This window comes from Schistocerca nitens, chromosome 1, assembly GCF_023898315.1.
Source record: "Schistocerca nitens isolate TAMUIC-IGC-003100 chromosome 1, iqSchNite1.1, whole genome shotgun sequence".
Classification (NCBI taxonomy): domain Eukaryota; kingdom Metazoa; phylum Arthropoda; class Insecta; order Orthoptera; family Acrididae; genus Schistocerca; species Schistocerca nitens.
In genome coordinates, this window is record NC_064614.1 from 321,618,896 (window position 1) to 321,638,549 (window position 19,654).

The 19,654-nt window shown below is 41.3% G+C and overlaps 1 non-coding gene across 1 annotated transcript; it reads left to right on the forward strand.

The window, feature by feature from the left end:
• Positions 1–521: 521 nt before the first annotated feature.
• Trnak-uuu (transfer RNA lysine (anticodon UUU)) lies at positions 522–595 on the forward strand. The gene has a single exon. It is a non-coding gene; the product is annotated as a tRNA-Lys (tRNA).
• The last annotated feature ends 19,059 nt before the right edge of the window (positions 596–19,654 follow it).

Here is a 19,654-nt window from a genome sequence, read left to right on the forward strand (position 1 = left end):
ACCCACATTCCTAACTGTCCACAATCTACGTACGTAATGTACCTAATAGATATTTGCCTATCCACTCGTTACTCGCGCGCGTTAAGATGACGATTCCTGTATGAGTTCGGGCAACGTGTGCGCATTCTCACAGACGAAGGTCAATGGCTGGGTAGCCTTATAACTATATATATGAACATAGTAGCTGTTCTCGAAAGAACGGTTACCACTGGTGACCGTGCAGCTTCCCTAGAATAAATGATAATTAATTGAAACCCTCAACTGGCAACAGGTGTTGTTGATGTACCTCGATCTTCATATATATAATTAAAGGCTACCCAGCCAGTGACCTTCGTCTGTGCGAATGCGCAGAGGTTGCCCGAACTCTTACGGGAATCGTCACCTTAGTGTGCGCGAGTAATGAGTGGAAGGGCAAATATCTATTAGGTACATTACGTACGTAGATTGTGGACAGTTGGGAATGTGGGTCTCAAGGGAAACGTGCAAGAGATAAGTCCCAGCAATCGTGCTATTCATCTGTGTCCTCGGTGGCTCAGATGGATAGAGCGTCTGCCATTTAAGCAGGAGATCCCGGGTTCGAGTCCCGGTCGGGGCACACATTTTCAGCTGCCCCCATCCAGGTATATCAGCAACACCTGTCGGCAGCTGATGGTTTCAATTAATTATCATTTGGTTCTGAATATGCTTTGCTTGTAGACACGCGAGACAATAATATGAACGCACACAGCCGCGATCCGACGGTTTGAAACGTCCCCTTAGAAAATTTATAAGTGACTGTGCTTAAACTGAAACACAATAATTTTAGCGCAACGCAATCTGACTTTTAATAATCCCTACAAAAGAATGGCCCTGCCTAACAATAACCTATACCTTTCAAGAATCACTTACCTCACAAAAATCTTCGTTACTCAAAGTACTGTAATACAGCGAGCGCCAATACTGCCAGCTAAATAAAAGATTCTAACTACTGAAGGCACTAACTACTGATAGGCATAGTTAGCAAATGAAAGATTTTGATAAAGAACAAACAACGTATTTACCTTAACAGTGTTCAAAAGTCATAATATATATCATTTCATGACATCCACTCTTACAAATTTACTGTCTCTGATGGACACACGTCCAGATCATCCGCTCTCAAAACTCCGCCATCTCTCTCCCCACATCCACCACTGCTGGAGGCTCACCTCCAACTGCGCAACGCTACGCGCTGTTAACAGTCAACTGCCCAACACTACAATAGCAAAATTCCAACAATGCAAACTAGCCACAGACTCCACACAGCGCAGCCAGTGATTTTCATACAGAGCGCTACTTGGCGTTACCATTAAAAAAAACCCATACAGCTTACTTACAGGTTATCAGCGACAATTTAACACAACGCTGAGATAGTTTACAAGAAGGCAAGAAGCATGCACCAACTTACCTGCTTGAAACTGGCAGATGATGTAACAATGCTACAATAGCTTGGGTTAGAACCCAGGTCTCCTGCTCACTAGGCAGATGTGCTAACCGCTAAGCCACCCTGAACTACCCTAGCACACCTCCTTCCTCAATACAAATTCCAATTCACGCCTAAGCCGGCTTGTTATTCCCCTTAAACTCCAACAGCTTTGCAGAGGCTCTCGAACTGTATTGAGGTAGCGCATCAGCATCGAAGGAAATGGGGGATCCTGCGTGAAATCCAGGCATACATTCTTTAATTAAATGGAACTATATGGTTTCAGAAGCGTTTCGGGTCTTAATCATCTATGATGTATATTTGCAAACTGAAATGACTAACGAAAAATTGTACCAAGTCCGAGATTCGAACTAGGATCTCCCATTCACCCAACTTTGGTACAAATTCTCTTTCATCGCTTCAATCAGTATATCTGCATCCCAAGTATTTGAGGCATGAAAAGGGTCTCTGGAACCATACAGTTTCATTTGATTAAGGAACTGTGCCGAGGTTTGAGGCTGGCTCCCACATTTCGTTCGATGCTTAGGTACTATTTCAATGCAGTTGGTGAGCCTGTGCAATGCTGTTCGAATTTAGGAGTAACACCACGTGGGCTTAGGAGTGAATGGGAGTTAGGGTTGAGAAGAGAGGCGTGCTAGAGCAATCGACGCTGTTGTGCAAAGCCATTGTGCCAGGATACTTTAGTGGTTACTGCATCTGCCTAGTGAGCCGGAGATCTGGTTTCGAATTACGGCCTTGCTACAAATTTCTCCTTACCGCTTCAGTCTGCATATATACATCATAGATTTTTGAGACTTGAAAAGGTCTCTGGATCCTCGTTGTTTCATTTGATTAATAAAAAGTACATCTGAGTTCCTCAAGCACTGTTCGGTTGAAGACAGAATATCTGAGTGACCACCATCAAACGTTCATTTCTGAGGAAGAGGATGTGGAACAAAAATGGAAAAAATTCAGAAACATCGTCCAGTACGCCTTAGATAAGTTCGTACCGACTAAGGTCCAAAGCGAGGGGAAAGATCCACCGTGGTATAACAATCATGTACGAAAGGTACTACGGAAACAAAGAAAGCTTCATCATAGGTTTAAGAGTAGTCGAATCATAGCTGATAAGGAAAAGCTGAACGAAGCGAAAAAGAGCGTAAAGAGAGCAATGAGAAAAGCATTCAACGAATTCGAACATAAAACACTGGCAAACAATCTAAACAAGAACCCTAAAAAGTTTTGGTCATATGTAAAATCGGTAAGCGGATCTAAATCCCCTATTCAGTCACTCGTTGACCACGATGGCACCGAAACAGAGGACGACCGAAGAAAGGCAGAAATACTGAATTCAGTGTTCCGAAACTGTTTCACTGCGGAAAATCGTAACACGGTCCCTGACTTCAGCCGTCGCACGGCCGCCAAAATGGAAAATATTGAAATAAACGATATCGGAATTGAAAAACAACTGCTATCACTTAGTAGCGGAAAAGCACCCGGACCAGACGAGATACCCTTAAGATTCTACAGTGATTATGCTAAAGAACTTGCCCCCTTTCTATCAGCAATTTATCGTAGATCTCTGGAAGAACGTAAAGTACCTAGCGACTGGAAGAAAGCGCAGGTCGTTCCCATTTTCAAGAAGGGTCATAAATCAGATGCGAATAATTATAGGCCTATTTCGCTTACGTCAATCTGTTGTAGAATAATGGAACATGTTTTGTGTTCTCGTATTATGACGTTCTTAGATAAAGCAAATCTCCTTCATCATAACCAACATGGATTCCGCAAACAGAGATCATGTGAAACTCAGCTCGCCCTATTTGCCCAAGAAATTCACAGTGCCGTAGACACTGGCGAGCAGATTGATGCCGTATTCCTGGACTTCAGGAAGGCATTTGATACGGTTCCGCACTTACGTTTAGTGAAAAAAATACGAGCTTACGGAATATCGGACCAGGTTTGTGATTGGATTCAGGATTTCCTAGAAGAAAGAACCCAACATGTCATTCTTAACGGTTCAAAATCTGCAGATGTAGAGATAATTTCGGGAGTACCGCAAGGAAGCGTGATAGGACCTTTATTGTTTACAATAGACATAAATGACTTAGTTGACAACATCGGTAGCTCCGTGAGGCTATTTGCAGATGACACGGTTGTCTACAAGAAAGTAGCAACATCAGAAGACTCGTACGTACTCCAGGAAGACCTGCAGAGGATTAATGAATGGTGCGACAGCTGGCAGCTTTCCCTAAACGTAGATAAATGTAATATAATGCGCATACATAGGGGCAGAAATCCATTCCAGTACGATTATGCCATAGGTGGTAAATCATTGGAAGCGGTAACGACCGTAAAATACTTAGGAGTTACTATCCGGAGCGATCTGAAGTGGAATGATCACATAAAACAAATAGTGGGAAAAGCAGGCGCCAGGTTGAGATTCATAGGAAGAATTCTAAGAAAATGTGACTCATCGACGAAAGAAGTAGCTTACAAAACGCTTGTTCGTCCGATTATTGAGTATTGCTCATCAGTATGGGACCCTTACCAGGTTGGATTAATAGAAGAGATAGACATGATCCAGCGAAAAGCAGCGCGATTCGTCATGGGGACATTTAGTCAGCGCGAGAGCGTTACGGAGATGCTGAACAAGCTCCAGTGGCGGACACTTCAAGAAAGGCGTTACGCAATACGGAGAGGTTTATTATCGAAATTACGAGAGAGCACATTCCGGGAAGAGATGGGCAACATATTACTACCGCCCACATATATCTCGCGTAATGATCACAACGAAAAGATCCGAGAAATTAGAGCAAATACGGAGACTTACAAGCAGTCGTTCTTCCCACGCACAATTCGTGAGTGGAACAGGGAAGGGGGGATCAGATAGTGGTACAATAAGTACCCTCCGCCACACACCGTAAGGTGGCTCGCGGAGTATAGATGTAGATGTAGAAAGTACCTTCTCCCTCAGACACCTAGACCACCCACTGCTTATGCTTTACCGAAGATACACAAGAACGGGACGCCATTCTACCTCACCGTATCCACCAATACAAGCCACTTTATGCAGAATTTCGGGGATAGTGCTTTAGCCATGGCGCCATTAGAGCTTAGATGTTTCATTCGATACGTTAACGACACTTTCGTCATTTCTTCCCATTGTAAGTAGGCTGTTTACGTTTTTATATTGGTAACGCCACGTAGCGATATGTATGAACATCACTGGCTGTACTGTGTGCAGTCTGTGGCTGGTTGGCATTGTTGGAATTTGCTATTGTAGTGTTGGGCAGTTGGCTGTTAACAGCGCGTAGCGTTGCGCAGTTGGAGGTGAGCCGCCAGCAGTGGTGGATGTGGGGAGAGAGATGGCGGAATTTTGAGAGCGGACGATCTGGACGTGTGGCCATAAGAAAGAGTGAATTTGTAATATTGGATATCATGGACTGATATATATATTATGACTTTTGAACACTATTAAGGTAAATACATTGTTTGTTCTCTATCAAAATCTTTCTTTTGCTAACTATGCCTATCAGTAGTTAGTGCCTTCAGTAGTTTGAATCTTTTATTTAATTGGCAGTAGTGGCGCGCTCGCTGTATTGCAGTAGTTCGAGGAACGAAGATTTTTGTGAGGTAAGTGATTTGTGAAACGTATAGGTTAATTTAATCAGGGCCATTCTCTTGTAGGGATTATTGAAAGTCAGATTGCGTGGCGCTAAAAAAATATTGTGTGTCAGTTTCAGCACAGTCATGTATAATTGTTCAAAGGGGACGTTTCATATGTCGACCCTTAGCCGAGGATACCTCATTGGAATCTTCTGATTTCTTCGTGTATGTGTAATTAGTGTAGTTATTGTTTATTGCTAGTGCGTAATTATAGAGAGAATTTCCTTTGTAGTTGTAGTTTTTCGTTGTTGTACAGTAAAACAGTTGTGGCATGCATGTAGATTTGCACCATGTATTTCGCAGCTGCGCTTGCAATTAAGTAGATATTATTTTCAGTGCTATGTTAATGTGTTTTCTTAGTCTGCTCTTCAAATTGTGCTTTTCTGTGTTATCGTGTGAAATACGTGATAATTATGGCGTGTGAAAAACGTAACATTAGGCTCCAAAGTAAACTGAGAAATAATAGTGACGACAAGCGTAGCTTATCAGCACCACTGTGTAATGAATTAACAGACATTCAAAGTAGTAATTTGGTAATTGTGCATAGGGAAATGGAGCGGGCGGCAAATAATGGTGTAGACAGTGAAACAAATAGTGAACAGGGAAGCATTACCGATCGATCGGTCGGCAACAGCTCGCCTCAGCTCGCCCACAATCTTGCAAATACTGTAGATTCAGGTTTTGCGTCCTCACCGTTTTCTCAAATAAGTCAAGACACGTTTTCTGATTTTCAAAATGCGAATATTGCCGGTTCAAATGAACTGCCGAATAGCACTGAGGAACATGTTTCAGACACCAGTGCATTGTTATTACAGTTAATGCAACAAATGGGACAAAGGCTACAAAAGTTAGACACAACACTTGAACAAAATCAGAAACAAATGGGGCAAAATCTTCAAAAGTTAGACACAATGGAACAACACCAGAGACAAACACAGCTACAGTTAGACGCAATGGAACAAAATATTCACACCACGCTTGAACAAACACGTGAAGATTTAACTACTGAGTTACATAAAATCGAATCGAAATGTCAAAAAGTCTGTAATGACGTAAAAACACAAATTTGTGAGCATTTCCAACCTATTTTTTCGCGGCATGAAAATGCATTACAGAATCACGAAGCAGCCATAAAAGAACTGCAAACTATTGTTCATGAAAATCACGACACCTTGCAAGCTAAAATTGATTCAGTTGCATCTACCGATTCGGTTACGCAACTTGCAAAAACTCAGGAAAACTTAAAGGACATAGTAGATACGATTTCAACACAAATGGACATTCTGAAACTTGGTTCAGAAAAACACACTGAGGAAATAAGTTCACTATCGGAGAAAGTAGCCGATCTTTCGGATCAGTTCACTAACTTATCTACAAAGGTAGATGATCATCTGAATGACACAAGACCTGTAGCCTTCACTGACACAGAAGAGTATGAACAAATTAAAAAATTCAAACAAAATCAAAATGAAATCAATACGCAACACCAAAGAGAAATCCGGGAAGTACAAGATCAGCTGCCACAGGTAATACAAGAATTACGTATTTCAGAGGCTACTCGCGCTCCAATACGGGAAGAGGGACATAGAAATACGGAACAGCCACAAAATAACTCAGGGCACTTCGGAAATTATGAAAGAAATTGGCAAGGTACACCGAGATGGAACCGCCGAAACGACGTAACAATGACCGACATGCGACTCGCCGACATGATGATTTTGACTATAAGCTGTTCATTACTACACGTAAATTTAAAACATTTAAGAATTCTGACAATGACATTCATCCACAAGCGTGGCTCCATCAATTCTGTCATTGTTTTCCTCCCAACTGGTCATTAGAGCACAGATTAGAATTTTGTGTGGCTACTTAGAGAATAAACCAGCCGAAAGAATGCGATCGGTCATTCACGATTGTCACAGTGAAGGAGAATTTTATCATGCCTTCCTCTCAGCATGTTGGTCTCAAGCTGCACAAGACCAAGTAAAACATAGCATCATAATGATGAAACATTTCGAACAATCTGAATTTTCCAGTCTTGTGAAATATTTTGAAGACATGTTGCACAAGAATCAGTACCTGTCAAACCCATACAGCCCCTCAGAACTCATCCGCATTTGCTTAATCAAATTGCCCGAACATTTACGACATATTATTTTGGCAGGACGTTGCAAAGACGACATTGAAGCTTTTCAGGGACTGTTACAAGAATTGGAAATTTACACTGACAAACACGGAACGCGAAAATAGGTCACATGCGTCACAATTCAGCGACGACGGAAATAATAAGTGGACACGACAAGGCTATTCTTACAACATAAATCGTGACCAAAACAGACACAACCCGTATGACAAGCGTTGGCAGAGTAATAATAGTTACAGAGAAAGATCGCATTTCTTTAGTAATGAATGTGACAGAGACAACCATGGAAACAGACAATATGGGAACCAAAACAATTATTATCAAGGTAGACAGAATACCTTCAGACACAACAGTCTTCCACACAGTTACGACTCAGGGAGAAGTTCTCCACCACATTACCGACAAGAAATTAATTACAGAAGTTACCGACATGACGACAGACGATATAATCATAACGACAGACCTGAATTTCATCAGAACTGGCGGGATTCAAACAGGGCTGGGCCCTCTTGGCAAGGTGAATTCGTAGAAGTTAGGTCTCCTAATCCCAATAACGACGCACGCCAACAAAGAGATAGCAGACAATGACTCACACCACAGGCAGCCACGTTCACCGGCTGGATCAGAGAAAAATAACATAGACGCTAACCTTGAGAAAAATTTAAACATTCTTTACCGATGTACCATATACCACATGATAATTCCGTTGAAGCTGGAGCTCTGCATAGTAGGAAGAGTAAAGGCTTGCACCACATTTCACATGTAAAACCGTTTATTGAAAGATTATCTGCTTTTTAACTTTGTCTTTCCCATAAAACTTTTCACTTCTCGTTACTAGTATGCTTTGTCACACTTAGGAACTCTTAAAATGCAACTATGTTTTAAAGTTAACTATCCAGTCAAGAACCTGGGCAACTTATTTACACAGTAATTACGAATGCATTGTTATAGTGAACAGACGACACAGTATTATTGTGTGTGTACATTCTTGCTTGTTAGTTGCACGATTACGTAACGACTATAAGGCTCACATACTTAGAACATATACCGGTAGTGCTAATGAGATTTTAATGCAACATTTTGGCTTACTTGAAAATCCATTCTGGATTTAAAGTACTTTCTGAGAGATACCAGATGACACAGTGGTTAGTTTATTTGACAGCTACACGATTATATCACGACGCTACTAATGTGTGACACAATTTACATTGTTGCTTCCAGAATGAGATTTTCACTCTGCAGCGGAGTGTGCACTGATATGAAACTTCCTGGCAGATTAAAACTGTGTGCCCGACCGAGACTCGAACTCGGGACCTTTGCCTTTCACGGGCAAGTGCTCTACCATCTGAGCTACCGAAGCACGACTCACGCCCGGTACTCACAGCTTTAATTCTGCCAGTATCCCGTCTCCTACCTTCCAAACTTTACAGAAATTCTGCAAGGTTCGCAGGAGAGCTTCTGTAAAGTTTGGACCGTAGGAGACGAGGTACTGGCAGAAGTAAAGCTGTGAGTACCGGGCGTGAGTCGTGCTTCGGTAGCTCAGTTGGTAGAGCACTTGCCCGCGAAAGGCAAAGGTCCTGAGTTCGAGTCTCAGTCGGGCACACAGTTTTAATCTGCCAGGAAGTTACATTGTTGCTTTTGTGCTGTATCTGCTTTATATCTGCACAGTTTTTCTGAATTCTTCTGGAAAGTAAAATATGTTTTAGTAGTAACTTTGTGGTATAGCTACAATAAGACAGTGTTTTTTGTAGCACAACAATACGTTACAGTGTAGTACTTTCTTGATCATGGTACTGTACGTAATAACTATGATATCTATACGCATAGCATTTCGCTTTTGTTTATTACGAGGTAAGTACATTGACTTCCACAGAACTTTGCTTACAGACGACGACAATTACGGCACTTGGCACATTTTTTACCCTTAAGTAATGACAGAGATTATGTTACAACAAGACGCACAACTTAGCGCTACAGGACATGCATTTTAGTGATTAATCTTGTACTTAAAACATTTATTTTGAAAGATTTTTGAATTACAAAGAAAGTTTTCCATGATACATTTCATTCCATTGCTGTAATCTCTAACACCTGAGGGTATAATTACATTAATCCTCAGGGGGTACATGCTTACTTTGTGTACCATGTGTTCGGCAAGCACAAGGAGCCCTAGCTAATATGGTATTTACTTATACAACTTTACACATCGGTACCTTATTTCTCTAACACATAAATTACACAGCTATCTGATCATTTTTTTTACTACATCAGTGACGCATGTTTACACAATTACACAGTTGGATAACTTCACACTCATGAAACTGTATTTTGTCTGTACTGTGTGAACTGTTCATATTTTTTTGGACCCATTGTGATACTATGAGAGCTTTGAATGATGTATTTGGTATGGGATCATGATTTTTAAAGTATGTTTGAGGTAGATGACACTATTTAAATGAGCAGAGAATTTTTTTAGGTTTTGAAATTATTGCAGAAAGCTATGACGTTTTGAGATTTGACTGAAGTGTTATATTATTACAACGACGATGTGTATTATGCTGTTGAGGAATGTTTATTATGATATGTATTTATTGTGATGAAATATTGAAGAAGTGTCGACGAATATGTATATGTGTAGTAAGGTAAGGAATAATGAGTAGTGGTTAGGGACTCTGGTTTGTGAAAAAGGATGTTGGAAACCAAGAATCGTACTTTAAGAGTTATGAAATGTGTGTATATGCGTGAATGTCTCACAATGCCGGCGAAAATTTTTTGGACGCTGTTATATTTATAGGATTTTGTTTCTACACATTCTAAACGCAAATTCTCGACCTGTGAAACTTTTTTTGTATGAGACTGTCTCTGCTGTCGTAAATATGTCGGTAAGAAAGTTAAGTGACCTTCACGTAATGCAAGATGGACGCCCAGCTGTGCCACCTGCCTGGAGAAAAAGCCATTAGGTGGAGAAAAAAAGAGAGACCATTAACCTCGCTATTGACATTCCTTTGTAGAAAGCATCGCAAATACGACACACTCATTACTTGGAAATATATGATTATATTGTGGAGCGTGTGCTTTGTGCTACTTACTGAGATGCTTATGGATTGATGGGAAATATTCTTACATCTACACACCTGATTATGACAAGTGTCTTTCTACGAGACTTGAAAGAATTTCTACTGACTTATGAAATGCCACATGGCTATTTAATGATGTTTTTAAGCTTTGCTTTACATAGTTGCTTATTTCATTTGATATCTGGTTTCCAGCTGTGTTGCAGCATTGGTTTTATAAAATAAAATAATAAAATAATAATTTTATGATCCACATTCTTCGAAAAAAGAGCACTTGGAAAGGAATGAGCAATAAGAAGGGATTAATAACAATTACAGCATACATAATTTTCTTTTCAACTATTTGGTAATTTTTTTGGTAGAATAACTTCTTGTTGTGGACCACTTTAATGACATAGACATTAAGATGTGAATAGACATATCCCTTATCTGCATTGTTGTCTTTAGTGGACTATTTTTTCTGCTTGAGCTTTGTTATGTTTAGATATTAGTTATTGCATTTGCTGCTGCTGTTTGCCAGGCATAGTGCTACTAAATTTCACTTTGTATTACTCTGTTAAGCCAGTTTTACTACTGATTTATTTTTCTTGTTGCTGCATATTGGCTCATGTTAGTTGTAATGTTGCATTTGCTTTGCTAATTTAGATTTACTGCTGCTAGCTTTGCCAATTTGCATTTTTGTCATTGCTGTTTGTATTAATTGTTTTGTGCTGCTGCATTGCCTCGTCACTTAGTTTATGCATTTGAGCTCAGTAGATTTAAGTTAGCTTAAGAGGAGATAGGCTATATAAGAAAACGAGTTGTGATGAATTGGAAGAAATGCATTGAGAAGCTATAAGAAAATGGTTTGGCTAAAAAAGTAGTGTACAGTGAAGAGTAACTATTTTCAAAGAGGATATGAATAGAATACAGAAAGCATGCTTGGATAGGATTTTTTTTTTTTTTTGGCGGAAACAAATGTTGAAATAAGAGAATAGATCTATGGAATGGAGTTTTGGGTTGGACAGCAGTACCAGATGTCTCACTGAAAACAAACCCTGTCCTTTTCTTTTGTGTTATCCTACTATGTGTTTGTGTACCCTTGTGTATTTGTGTTCTTCCTGTCTTTATGTGTTTAGCTAATAAGATTTATGTTGTAGAATTTTTCTAGTACTAAGCTACATTCACTATGATGACGAATACTGTTATCCTCAAATATAATTTGCATTTATAATATGTTATTTTCTTTGTAAAGATGTTTAGACATTATTTATTCTGTTCTGTTTTAATGTTTATGTGTGAAATTAATGTTTCGAAAACTATTATCATTATTTTACATATTTACTCATGTCATAATTCCTGTAACGCTGATGTATATGTTTATTTCTATTCTTTTGTAAAGCCTGTATTACTACAAATGTTATCTGTATTATTATGTTTTTAATGATGTTTTCTGTACCTTTGTAATTGTATTCTTAAGTTGTAAATTTATAATTAGACACCAGTTCTTAAAATTAAGTTTCATTTCACTGCACACGATTTTGTAGGTCATAGTATATGCACAAAATGTGAAAAAAGGACTGTTAGTGTTTGCATGTGTCTTAATAATTCAGCAAGGGACTAGATAACAGCATTGCTGGTTCTAAGGACATTTCAAAAAAATTTTTTGTGAATGCACAAGTGGTGGTTCATGGACTTGCTATATTGTCCACAAGATTCTTCGATGGTGATTGTGCACCTGCACAGTCGCAACGGATGGCTGCTAGCCATCTCTACAAGGACTACAGTGGGTGTACACCTTTGATGACTCACGAATACCATTATCTCTACAAGGACTGCAGTGGGTCTGCACCTCTGGTGGCCCACCAATACCGCAATCTCTACCAGGACTACAGTGGGTCTGCTCTGTGATGACCTACCTACCAATATTCTTCAAAACTTCGACTGACTCTGCTGTGGGTTTGCTCTGTTGTAGACCATTACCTGTCGGCATGTCAAGAGTCAGCACTGTCTTTCTGTTGGAAGGACAACACTACTTCTTCAAGACTGCATTGAAATCCACTACTTCCCTGTGCATTGTCTTTTACTGCTCAGACTTTGAGAAAAAAACTGCAGTTTTACTGTGATGAATGATCAGGACTGTCTTTATGGACTGTTAGAAAATTTTAGCTTCTGCCCAACATTGTATCGATAAGTGTGTGCATTTGATTTCTTTGTTATTGTAATTATGAAAAAAAATTTCAAATCGGTATTGGACAGTGCCCAAAACAATTTGTAAAATTTTTTGTGGGGAGCATGGGGGCTGTGTAAGTAGGCTGTTTAGGTTTTTATATTGGTAACGCCACGTAGCGATATGTATGAACATCACTGGCTGTGCTGTGTGCAGTCTGTGGCTGGTTGGCATTATTGGAATTTGCTATTGTAGTGTTGGGCAGTTGGCTGTTAACAGCGCGTAGCGTTGCGCAGTTGGAGGTGAGCCGCCAGCGGTGGTGGATGTGGGGAGAGAGATGGCCGAATTTTGAGAGTGGACGATCTGGACGTGTGTCCATAAGAAAGAGTGAATTTGTAATATTGGATATCATGGACTGATATATATATATATAATGACTTTTGAACACTATTAAGGTAAATGCATTGTTTGTTCTCTATCAAAATCTTTCTTTTGCAAACTATGCCTATCAGTAGTTAGTGCCTTCAGTAGTTTGAATCTTTTATTTAGTTGGCAGTAGTGGCGCTCGCTGTATTGCAGTAGTTCGAGTAACGAAGATTTTTGTGAGGTAAGTGATTTGTGAAAGGTATAGGTTAATTTAGTCAGGACCATTCTCTTGTAAGGATTATTGAAAGTAAGACTGCGTGGCGCTAAAAAAATATTGGGGACGATTCACCATGAGTTGCTTAACGAGCTCTTGCAAAACCTCAACTGCATTAACAGTAACTTTCACTTCACTTTGGACGTAGGAGAGGTCAGTGCATTCCCTTTCCTCGACATCCTCGTCCGCTGCAAATGAAACGGATGTCTTGGCCACAACGTCTACAGAAAACCTACTCACACCGATCTGTACTAGCACACCATTTGAAATTTTCAACAGGCACAGAAGCACACTGTCTTACAAACATTGATTCACCGTGCAAGAATGATCCCGGAACTAATAACTTGCACTATGAGCTGAGTTTCTTACACAAGATCTTCAGGGAAAAAGTTCTCAAATAGATGAAGTGATTTCAAGCAAGAACGACAGTAAGGACTCTGACAAGGATCAGGAAAAGAAACATTCTTTCTTGCCGTTCTGTGGCTCCGTGTCAGTCAAGATAAACCACCTGCTGAAAAGACACAAGATGAAATCGATCTTCATGCCTTCGCAAAGACCCGGCAATTACTGAGACCGATTAAAGATGCAGCCGTACTCAGAACACAGGGGGCCAACAAGATACCTTGCGAGTGAGGTCTGTATTACTTTGAACAAACAGCACGCGCTGTAGAGCGAAGCATCAAGTAGCTTGAGCGGTTTTACCGCCTACGCTATCCAGAGAAATCCACTGTAACTGAGCGTGCTTTAGAAAACGGTCACAGGATCAAATTTGACGAAATCTCTGTCACGGCTCGCATTAACGGCTTCTGGGACTGTGTAATTAAAGAAGCCATTGAAGTAAACATCACCAACAGCACTTTTAATAGAGACAGCGGCCGGCAGCTCAGCATGGCGTGGGATCCAGCGATTGCGCAGTTGAAGTGGGCAGAGTTTCCGCCGAATCGACGTATGCCGATATACGGCGACACCGTGTGCATCAGTGACGTCACAGACGGCAACTAGTTTGCATAAGGTCGTACCAACAGTCGACAATGGCCAAAGAGTGCTTGGCCAAAAGCTCGCGTAGTTTCAAACACTTGACACTGATGGGAACACGATTCATTACATCAAAGAAATACTTGTATGAGTGTCATAATTGTTTTGAATGCTGCTTACAGAGATGCGGTCTGGCTCAAAAAAGAACAGTGAAGCAAAAAATTCACGAAATTAGTGAAGTAAGGTTCTGACTGCCAATTTACGTGTGTAAGGTTTAGTGAACACTTCAAAATTACCTTTTGCCCAACCTAAGACAAGTGTCGTGTATAATTGGACTCCATACTAAATGGAACATTAAGGTAACACTTGTTATTTGTGGAATTCTTTGGAAGCAGTAAAACAGAGCCGATAGCAGCTCTATGTACAGATCTCTATGCAAGAACCATTCAAACTTGCAGCCTACTGACAACGCAGTTTTATAATTAGCACAGAAATGGAGTATGACCCTGTTTATTCCGAAAAAAGAGTATTGAGTGTCCTTGTGTACAATTCTGCTTCAGGAGCTATTCTTGTCGCTCCATTGTTTGCACTACACAGAACAACGGTTTTGCCAACTTTGAAAGTGACCACGTTTTATGAAACAGAATTTCATGGAGTGATGTTGAAAAGAATATTTCCGTTTGCAACGGCAAAATTTAAGGACCTACTGACAGTTCGTGAGAAACAAATAATTCCAATGGAATAGCACGAATATTACTACAGTTTATGAAACTGTGCACCATACATTGCTTGAATCAGACACTGAAGAGAACTCCGAAGCACATTAAAAGGCTGACGAGGCTTATATTTCCTTGATTAGAGTTAGACTGTTGACTGAATTTTTTCCTGTAGTCGGTTGTCGATATTCCGGGCTTGTGAAAGATGTTTTAATGCTATAAAATCGGAATTGTCTCCCCCCACCCCCACTAGGCCTTATTAATGAGTTGTAAGGTGTTGGAAGTTAAGAAGGTAATTGTTTTCAACGTATTTATTTCACAGAGGACAAATTTTGCATAAATAATGACAAGCGATATTTATTTGTCTCCGAGGCCAATTTAACATAAATAATGACAAACAATTTTGCTTCAGAAAACACTTGAATAAACTGACAAACTTTGAATCACTGTTCTTTAAATATTTCAATTATTCTTCCTTAATTTACAACAAAGTAAAACCTTTGACTTGATAAACATTATAAAAATCACCCCCAGGGACACCCAGTAATCTCATAATTATCTTGGCTATGTAAAATTCAATATTACAATTACCACAATATGAATAACACTTTAAATATTAAGAAACTTTCACGGTAGCAGGATATATAACTTCTCTATTGCCTTTAAAAGCAGAAATGGCGCATAAGCAAATCAACAAGTATGAGCAGTTATTCACAAGATCAGCTAAGGACAAATTGACATCATATAAAGAGGCTAAATAAGTGCATTAACCACAGCAAGATAATTAGCTTCTTCTCGAGCCGCACCCCAAACGGTTTTTCGATTCAGCACAAACGCTAAATACACACATAAAATATAAATTAAATTTACATAACAAAAGAATGCGAAAAACATGCAGACCACAAACCACAGCCTGCAAGTATTTACAGTTAACAGAGTAAAGTTTACATAACAAAAAAATAACAACATGCACATGGACGTTTTAATGCTGAATGAGGAAACCAAACCAAATAACTAAGTATATTAGAGAAACGACTACCGAAACATAACTGACAGTTGTGTAAATCTAGAAAATACATGCACCAGTAGTGTAGATAAAGACAAATCGCTCCAGATCAGTCACTCACAAACCAAAACTACATAAAATGCACGCCAGTTCAGGCGCATCCTTGTTACCTGGATACCGACCCACACTAAGGACATCGGCCAAAACAACGGCTAGTAGTAGAAGCCAGACCGGCTTATGGCAAGAACACCAATGAAAACTCGGCAGCAAAAGCACAGAGGTTTTCGGAAACCGGGACGGAGACCTTATCCTACACAAGATAAGTTGCTCACGGTGTTTCTTGCATCGGTCCTAGGAGAATTAAGGACTGTGTATCCGGACATGCCCACCAACCAAGACAGCAGGAAAGAGGTGTATTTGAACTCTAAATTATAGCCCGCTACCGTAGGGGAAGAGTGAAGCGGTGACTGCAGAAGGCGTAGACACGATGACCAAAGTATACATCCGCCATTCAAAGTCGGCGAGCGGACATGCACAGGAACTCAATTCACACCACTTTCGAGACAGACACTCTCGCCGGTAGTCACCCCCAAGTAGGCCACAGCTGAGCTGCACGTGCACTTAAATCGCACCCAAAGTGCTGCAAGACCGCCACCTACTGAGACGCCTGCTAACACAGCTAGGTAACGAAACTCAAAGAAGATACAAGCTAGCCCGTGGCTGAAACATGCAGTTTGTATGTAAGAATCGAAGAGTAACTAACGCAAAAACAGGGACTGTGGATTACCTTCCAGACGGATTAGGGCAGGTTATTAATCTCATACTTTAACATTTCTAACAGTCCCGACGATAACTCAGACGTAAAAGGTTCTTTTAACTCCCCGTCTAGATTTTTAAGGGACTGTAAAACAAAGTAATTAGCATCTCAAAACCAGTAAAAATGCACATTCTTTGTTCTATCATAAGTTCGATGCTATAAAGGGTGAGACAAATAAAAGTGGCCCGGAAGAGAGGGTACGACTGGACGTGAATATTTGCATACAACTACACACCGTGGCGCGCACATCACGTGTACGCCCACCACTTGATCTACACGGGTTCAGAGCGTAATGCGGACTGTGTCAGTTAAGTGAAGAAGTGCAGAGGGTAAAATGGTACTCACAGTGGAGCAGCGTGCGTTCGTCGTGGGAAGTTACGTGACAACAGACTCGTGGGAACTGTGTGGTCAGTTGTTTGCTGAGAAGTTTAATGGTTTCAAAGTGCCAGCAAAGAACGCCATGCAACACTTAGTCCGAAAATGGCGTCAGACATGATCTGTTTCGAAAAGGTCAAAGAACATCCCAAAACGTGCTCGCACGCCAAAATATGTGGCTGCATTTCATCAGAAAGCAAAGAGATTTACCAAATCAACCTGATACCTGTCACAAACGGACGAATAATCCACCTGGTCCTACAGTCTCGTCGCGGCGCTAGCTGGCCACCCAGGTCATCTCATCTGTCAGTGTGCGATTACTTTGTGCGGCGATCCCTCAGTTCTAAGGTGTATCGCGACAAGCCTCGTAGTTTTCGAGAGTCTGGAGCGTCGCGTGAAACACCCCAGGTGTTACATGCTTCGCCCATGGTCCCTGCTGTCGAGACATCTTCGCGGGTACCGGGCGCGGTTGGGCCACCCTCTCCCCAAGGGGAGACGCGGGTTCAGCGGCGTTCGCGGCGCACGAGGCGGAGGGTAAATGTGGAGGCTGGCCATGTGGCATCGCCCGCTCTGCCTGTGAGTGGACATGTGGCCGCTCCTTCAGCAAGGTCCGAGCAGGCACACGGGGGGAGGGGTTTATTAGTTATTGGGAGCGCCAACGTTAGGCGGGTGATAGAGCCCCTGAGGGAAATAGCGGAAAGGTCGGGGAAGAAGGCCAGTGTTCACTCTGTCTGCTTGCCGGAGGGTCTCATCCGAGATGTGGAGGAGGCCCTGCTTGCGGCGATAGAGAGCACTGGGTGCACCCGACTGCAAATTGTTGCTCATGTCGGCACCAATGACTCCTGCCGTTTGGGTTCAGAGGTCATCCTCAGTTCGTACAGGCGGTTGGCGGAATTGGTGAAGGCGGCAAGCCTCGCTCGCGGAGTGGAATCACAGCTAACTATTTGTAGTATCGTTCCCAGAACCGATCGCGGTCCTCTGGTTTGGAGCCGAGTGGAAGGCTTAAACCAGAGGCTCAGACGATTCTGCAGAGATCTGGGGTGCAAATTTCTCGACCTTCGCTATCGGGTGGAGAAATGTAGGGTCCCCCTGAGTAGGTCAGGCGTGCACTACACGCCGGAAGCGGCTACAAGGGTAGCGGAGTACGTGGGGGTTTTTTAGGTTAGAGAATTCCCTCCCTAGGCCCGACAAGACGCTTCCTAAGACGCGGCAAGGTAGGAGTAGGCAAAATGCAACAGGGAATAACAACATTAATGTGCTAATAGTAAACTGCAGGAACGTCTATAGAAAGGTCCCAGAACTGCTCTCATTAATAAACGGTCACAACGCCCATATAGTACTAGGGACAGAAAGTTGGCTGAAACCAGACGTAAACAGTAATGAAATCCTAAACTCAGATTGGAATGTATACCGCAGAGACAGGCTGCACAGTGAAGGGGGAGGCGTGTTTATAGCGATAAGAAGTGCAATAATATCGAAGGAAATTGACGGAGATCCGAAACGTGAAATAATTTGGGTGAAGGTCACTGTTAAAGCAGGCTCAGACATGGTAATTGGATGTCTCTATAGGCCCCCTGGCTCAGCAGCTGTTGGGGCTGAATACGTGCAGGATAATTTGGAAAATATTTCGAGTAGATTTCCCCACCATGTTATAGTTCTGGGTGGAGACTTTAATTTGCTGGATATAGACTGGGAGACTCAAACGTTCATAACGGGTGGCAGGGACAATGAATCCAGTGAAATTTTTTAAGTGCTTTATCTGAAAACTACCTTGAGCAGTTAAACAGAGAACCGACTCGTGGCGATAACATATTAGACCTACTGGTGACAAACAGCCCCGAACTATTTGAAACAGTTAACGCAGAACAGGGAATCAGCGATCATAAAGCGGTTACTGCATCGATGATTTCAGCCGTAAATAGAAATATTAAAAAAGGTAGGAAGATTTTTCTGTTTAGCAAAAGTGACAAAAAGCAGATTACAGAGTACCTGACGGCTCAACACAAAAGTTTTGTCTCAAGTACAGATAGTGTTGAGGATCAGTGGACAAAGTTCAAAATCATCGTACAATATGCGTTAGATGAGTATGTGCCAAGCAAGAGCGTAAGAGATGGAAAAGAGCCACCGTGGTACAACAACCGAGTTAGAAAACTGCTGCGGAAGCAAAGGGAACTTCACAGCAAACATAAACATAGCCAAAGCCTTGCAGACAAACAAAAATTCCGCGAAACGAAATGTAGTGTGAGGAGGGCTATGCGAGAGGCGTTCAATAACTTCGAAAGTAAAGTTCTATGTACTGACTTGGTAGAAAATCCTAAGAAATTTTGGTCTTATGTCAAAGCAGTAGGTGGATCAAAACAAAATGTCCAGACACTCTGTGACCAAAATGGTACTGAAACATTGGATGACAGACTAAAGGCCGAAATACTAAATGTCTTTTTCCAAAGCTGTTTCACAGAGGAAGTCTGCACTGTAGTTCCTTCTCTAGATTGTCGCACAGATGAGAAAATGGTAGATATCGAAATAGACGACAGAGGGACAGAGAAATAATTAAAATCGCTCAAAAGTGGAAAGGCCACTGGACCTGATGGGATACGAGTTCGACTTTACACAGAGTACGCGAAGGAACTTGCCCCCCTTCTTGCAGCG